The 6,896-nt window shown below is 41.5% G+C and overlaps 1 pseudogene across 1 annotated transcript; it reads left to right on the forward strand.

Moving 5' to 3' along the window:
- Nucleotides 1-1,347: 1,347 nt before the first annotated feature.
- Nucleotides 1,348-5,778, forward strand: LOC308611175 (3-hydroxyisobutyrate dehydrogenase, mitochondrial-like; annotated as a pseudogene). Its single transcript has 2 exons — nt 1,348-1,359; nt 4,460-5,778. The product of its transcript is annotated as a 3-hydroxyisobutyrate dehydrogenase, mitochondrial-like (transcript).
- The last annotated feature ends 1,118 nt before the right edge of the window (nt 5,779-6,896 follow it).

Genomic DNA, 6,896 nt, shown 5'->3' on the forward strand with positions numbered 1-6,896 from the left:
TTAACGTCATTTCAGCCTAGGGGATTCTTTCTAGGCTTTGAGTATATGATAATTTAAATGCTACCTAAATAGTAAATTTACTTTAATGCTGACAACGTAGAAAAGATACTTTGCTGCAAAAGTATACACAGTAGTAACAGGTGGATTTTGGAAGAAACTAATATTTTGTCTTATACTGGTAACTACACTATTGCCCCAGACCTAGCAGCAGCCTTTACTCTTTGTTGTTTTCTTCTAAGACTGAAGAGCCTCTTTATTGTTTGTGCTGATTTTTTCCCACCAACAGATCTCAGAGCAATCTGAGTGCACTGGCCAGTTGGGACAAAATTATCATTAGAATTCTTGGCTAGAGAAGAAAGCTCCTAATTTAAGAATGGCTTTTTGCCTTCTGAGAGCTCAGAAGAGCACATTGCAAGCCATCTACATTTATAAAACATGTTTTAGTATGGAAAATTTCAAACATCTACAGAAATAAAGAGAAAGAAGTAGAAACTTTCATCCATTGTTCTCATCAAATGTCCATTTCAGGCCAATAGATTGTCTCTGCACCCTCTCTTACTACTACCACCATCATCCCCAGCAATTTTAAAGCAAATCCCAGATTTCTTTTTCTCAGTGAAAACGTCAGTATCCATATTTCTAAAATGCAAGAACTGCCCTTTTTAAGCTCAACTATGTCATTATCACACATCCGCAAATAATAATGATTCCTTAATATCAACAAATAGCCAGTCAGTTCATGTTTCCTTGATTGTCCTCTAAATGTATTTTTATTTTAATAACCATTATTTATTTGATTGCTGATCCAAACACAATTTCTTTTAAAGTATAGGTTTAAAAGAACTCAGTTTGCTCATTTTTCTTGCAAGTATTTGTCCTTGAATTCAAAGCATTCATCCAGTAGGGTTCCCAACTGTCTGGATTATGCTGATTGCATCCCCTTTCTGCTTATATGTTTATCATGCTCCTTTGGTCCATGTATTTACTGTCAGTTGGTAGATAGATCTAGAGCACTGACATAATTCAGGTGTGATTTTTTTGTCAAGTTTACTTCATAGATAATACTGATGAATTCCAAAAGGAACTATAAAGTGTCTGTCTTACTGTGACGTTGCAGCCATTAATGATCAATGTCTAGATCCATTAATTTATTAAGGGTACCAAATGGTGATATTCTACTAACTAGATGATTATTCATTTACTAGCTAGAACATTATTTCATCAACTACTTGGTTGCCCTGAGTTACAGTTTAATTAGGAAAGGAAGAATAAATGTTTCTTTTATTTTATTTACCAGTTTTACAAAAAAAGAAAAAACAAGAGAGAGAAAGGTTGACTCTTCCAAAGATGACTAATGAGGTATTTTCTTGCTTTGTTGTTGTTTTCAGTGAGGTTGTTATAAATATCGATGCAGAGATTGTCCCCTCTTAGGTTCACGGATCCTGTTCAAGTTGGCTCCTGAGTCCTTTCCACACAACCACAGTAGTCTTTGAAGTCTTCCCAGCTCTCTTATATGACAAGAGGTACCAGGAACATCTTGTTCGTTTCTTATGCTGGATTTGAAATCAGCTGTTTCTCCAAGGAGACATTATCCACTGTGTTTATTCAAACTTGTGTTCCTTCTAGTTTAACCTTCTCTCGAGACATGATTTTTTTTAAACAAATTACTTACTGAATTTTTCACCTTTTCAAATCTTGCTATTCTCCAATCACTTCATTTCTGAATTTTTCTAATTTCTTTTATGTTTTTCTTAAAACCAGTTTCTATTCCTTTGAAAATTTCTTTTACTTTTTCCGCAATATCAGGCAATAAATTTCATTTGTTCTGTGGACGTGTCTTTCTGTGACGTTTTCAGGATTTGCTGGAACTTTCTTTTCACCCCTCTTTTTTCTTTTTTTTTCTCACTGATTTTCTACAGGATGTGAATGGAATACTCTTCTGTCGCTCATTTTTAAATGAAATAAGTTTCCACTTTAGGAGGGAAACATAGATCAGAATATAATTTCTAGCTTCAGAACTCCAGGGCTCACTATCTTCTATTATTTTCACAACATAATTTTTTTTATTTATTTATTTTTTGCGGTACGCAGGCTTCTCACTGCTGTGGCCTCTCCCGTTGTGGAGCACAGGCTCCGGATGCGCAGGCTCAGCGGCCATGGTGCACGGACCCAGCCGCTCCGCGGCATGTGGGAGCTTCCCAGACCGGGGCACGAACCTGTGTCCCAGCAGGCGGACTCTCAACCACTGCGCCACCAGGGAGGCCCCACAACATAATTTTAAAAAATGACCTTAAAATTTCTAAAATCTTCCTCCTCGGCCCTCCTATGCCCATTTACCCAGGCCTCCTCTTTCCTGTCCTTGTTGAGTATGGGGATTTGTTCTGGAATGGTGCTTTGGTTTGATAGGTGTCAAGGTTTCACAGACCCCAGAACACTTGGCATCCTCAGAACATTTCAAAGTTCTTGCACTCAGCTGCAAAGTGGAGCCTGCAACATTCACTCCCGGTTTCTGCCGCTGTTCTCAGTGAGTTTTTCAATCTCAGTGAGTTCATGAACCATAGTAACCTTTGGCTCTCCTTAAAGAGAGAGAGAGTCCTTCCCTCGTCTTCCTCCCACACACCTTGGGATACACATATGTAGGTCTTTTTCCTGTTGTTGGTTTGTTCCTACCTGGCTGTATGTTGCAGTTAATGTGGACACCTTGTTGTAGATGTTGTCTGTGGGTTTTTGATCTTGCTATCCTAGATGCTTTTCTTTCTTCTTTGTGGGGGTGGGGGGTTGTGTATTTAGGGGAGGGGTGGCATATTCAGGGATAAAAATCTTCTCTGTAGCCACCACCATTTCCCCAGAATCCTCTGCCATTAATATTTAAAACAAAATCATGGGAATCATTATCCGGATCCTTAGGATAATCATTACACTGTATCTGTCTTTTTTCCAGGCTTCAAGCTGCCTGTGGCTCGCCACGTTAGTATACTGACATGACTGGGCAATGCCTAATTTGATGGGCTCTTTCTGTACTACCTTCCTCCTAATCATGACAGTCTTGTACGCTATACATAGTCTTCTTCACTGATAGGGAATTTAGAAAATACAGGAAGCCATGGGTTTAATAGCTGAAAGTGGAATTAATGTGTTCTTTTTCTCAGGTAAAATATCATAAGACTCCTTAGGCCAAAGTTGTAAAATGAAATCGCAACTTTCCTGGAATCATTTTGCAAACGTGAATGCCCACATAAAGTACACTAGGACTTGAATCCAAGGAATAACACATTTTTAGAGCCTCCAAATGTATAAACTTAGTACAATTCTGCATTACTTCTTAAGGCAACTGAAGAAAATAATTTTGTGATCAAATAAATATTGATTTTATTAACAGTTATTTTAAAAGTTTACAAAACTTATAAAAAATGTTAAGGCTCTATCAGCCTCATCAGTTGTTAATTTCTTTTCTAGAATCTTGGATTAAGGAACAGTCGTTTGAGGGGAAACATGGTATAAAATGGGAAGATAATCTAACAGTAAAGATAGTTATATCTCTTCCTGTGTGATGAACTACTCCTAAGCTTGGTGGTTTAAAACAGCAGGCACTTTATCTCCTCACAATTTGTGAATCAGCAGAATGGGCTGGGATCTCCTGGGTGGATCTATCTTGCTTTCACCTGAGGTGACTACTGAGGCTGCCATCATCTGGTTGCTGGACTGGGGCTGGTTGCTTTCACATGTCTGGCCATTGGTGCTGGCTGTGGCCTGTGCCTAGTCTCCACTAGGTTAGCCAGGCTTCCTAACATGTCAGGTTTCCATGAGGACAAGCCCTAAAGCACGAGTGCTCTTCAAGCTTCAGCTCTTGATATGCCATTGGGCCAAAGCAAGTCACGTGACCAAGCCCAGGTCAAGGTGGAACAAAACTACACAGGGTGAGAAAACGGGGGGAGGGGCATTTGCACTGGGGGTCAGTAGTCTAACAAACTGCTGCAATAACTCTATAAAGAAAAACACCCCGGAGGACAACTGGTAAAAAATGAATGTGTGCGGGGTGGGGTGGGGTTTGGCATAGGGGGGCAAAGGCAGTAAACAGAGGCTACCAAAATCTGAAGATTCTGGAATTTTTGGAAAATCCACTGGGATTAAAGGAGTTACACAACCATGTTCTGACACCAGAAGAAAGGTGCCAGTTGAGCATCAGGGAAGTCTAGCGCTCTTCCTCCATCGCATCAATTTTCACGTTTCTTTGACTCAGCATATTTGTAGAATGAATCATGACTTTCTATAAATTTTTAATTCAGTTTTTCAAAGAAATAGTGACCTCGCTTCTATCTGCTGTGCCGCAAAAATGCCGTAGAAAAAAATTCCTTCTGTTAAATCGCTCACTAGGTGAAACTGTATGTGTAACCTAGTACCAAAGAGGTATTAAGAATCGCCACAGCCGAGCCGGCCCTCCGCATCACGCACCCTATAGCAGCCAGTGGGTGAGCCGGGAGTCGAGGAGGTCACCGTGGGAAGGAGGGGCACGGGCAGCGTGGCAGCCTCCTTCCGTCTCCGTGGAGCCACCTCCGGCCTCCGGTACAGGGAGTCGTCTGCAGCAACCAGTGGTGGCCAGCCTTGCAGCGCTGTGTTCTAGGTCAGTAGCTTCCAAGACTCCAGTTGGATTCATTGGAGTAGGCAACGTGGGGAGTCCAGTGGCAAAAGAGCTCATGAAACATGGCTAGCCACTCACCATTGTTGATGTGTTCCCTGATTCATGCAAAGAGCTTCTAGATGCAGATGAACCCTGTAGTGTCTTCTGCAGGGGATGTAGCCGAAAAAGGTGACAGAATTATTACAATGCATCAATGCACTAGAAGCTTATTGTGGAGCAAATGGAATTCAAAAAAAAGTGAAGAAAGACTCACTATTAATAGATTCCAGTACTGTTGATCCTATGGTTTTCGGAGAATTGGCCAAAGAAGTTGAGAAAATGGGAGCGGTTTTCACGGATGCCCCTGTTTCTGGTAGTGTGGGAATGGCTCGATCTGGCCACCTCACACTTAGGATGGGAGGGGTTGAGCTGCTGTGGTGCATGGGCTCCCATGTGGTGCATCGTGGAGCTGTTGGGACTGGCCAGGCTTCGAAGATCTGCAAAAACTTGCTGTTAGCTATTAGTAGGATTGGAACTGCTGAAGCTATGAATCTGGGACTCAGGTTAGGGCTTGACCCAAAACTCTTGGCTAAAATCCTAAATACGAGCTCAGGACAATGTTGGTCAAGTGACACTTATAATCCTGTACCTGGGGTGATGGATGGAGTTCCCTCGGCTAATTACTATCAGGGCGGATTCGGAGCAACACTAATGGCTAAGGATCTGGGATTAGCATGAGACTCTGCTACCAGCACAAAGAGCCCAGTCCTTCTGGGCAGTCAAGCCCATCAGATCTGCAGGGATGTTGTGCGTGAAGGGCTACTCAAAAAAAAAAGACTTCTCATCCGTGGTCCAGTTTTTGCAAGAGGAGGAGACATTCTGAGTTTGCCCTCTGGCTGTGAACACTGAAACATTGAAACCAAACTGTGTCTTGGAGCCCCTTATGGCTCACTCCACAGGAAAATGGGCTTAATCAAAGGTCAGCTGTCTGCTTTTGAGTGTGTAGGTCAGGGGTTCCCAACCCCTTGGCCTTGGACGGGTACCAGTCCACAGCCTCTTAGGAACCGGGCTGCACAGCAGGAGGTGAGTCGCAAGCAAGCCAACTAAGCTTCATCTGCTGCTCCCTATGCCTCACATTACCGCCTGAACCTCACACACCCCGCCCCCCCTCCCTGGAAAAATTTGCTTCCAGGAAACCGGTCCCTGGTTCCAAAAAGTTTAGGCACCTCTGGTCTAGGTCACAGTAGATCCTGGGATTTTTCACCCATTCTAAACTGCTTATTCTTTTTATCTATTTAGCAAACATATCATCTGTAATTTTTTTCTCTGCAAGCCACTGATGGTAACTGCTAGCTAGCTAGCTGATTGGCCTTTTTCAAAAGTTTGATTCCTAAGCATCTTCAGCTAAAACGCTGCCTACTTCACTCAGGATATTATTTACTCCACTTTACAAATAAAACTAAAATTGTTTTCAACAGGATAAAATCTATCCTCGAGGAAAGAAAAGAAATTGGTGTGAGAAAAGATATTAGAGAAAGGGGAAGTATAGTGAGTTACTACCTGTGTCCCTCAGAAAATTTGTCCTGTTAAATAACCCAGTGGTGATATTCTTGCATTGAGATTACTGGTTTATTTTCTAGGAGTTGTTAAAGCAAGAGAACTCCTTGCTGCATGTTATGTAATTTGGACTCTGTTACATTATCTTGTTGTGCCCCTCTTGTAACAACTTCCCATACTCAGCAAACTTGTTTTTTCATATTTTTGCTTCCTTGTCCATTTTTACTGCATATTTTTTGACTTCAAAAGAATGACATCTTTAGAACTGTTTCAGAGCCAACGATGATATGTGCTTTAGATAATTATTACACTATGCTAAATATAACCATATTCTTTTGAATTCAAATAGATTTCTATGCTGATAAAAAAAGAGAGGCACATTTCATCAATGTTTAAATAGTATCCTTCTTCCTCTAAAACTTAAAATAGGATTCAGTCTGATTGCTAAAGGGTTATTTTCTTCAACAACAAGAGCTGACTTAGGCCATTTCTTGGCAGTGGAATCTGAGCATAGAGGTCCCTGTCTGACTGCCCTTTGTTTCTCACTCACAGTATCCTGGGTGAGTGTAATGGACGGGCGTGCCCTTATGACTTAGCCCACTGCTACTGCTCCTGATGAGGGCTAATGGTGTGGGCCACTTTAAATCTTGCCCAGCAAAGTGCTGACATCTGGGGTTTCCTATCAAGTTTACCAGATATTTCACAGTAATTTCATAATTTA

Source organism: Mesoplodon bidens (assembly GCF_964165515.1).
Source record: "Mesoplodon bidens genome assembly, contig: HAP1_SCAFFOLD_447, whole genome shotgun sequence".
In the NCBI taxonomy this organism is placed as follows: Eukaryota; Metazoa; Chordata; class Mammalia; order Artiodactyla; family Ziphiidae; genus Mesoplodon; species Mesoplodon bidens.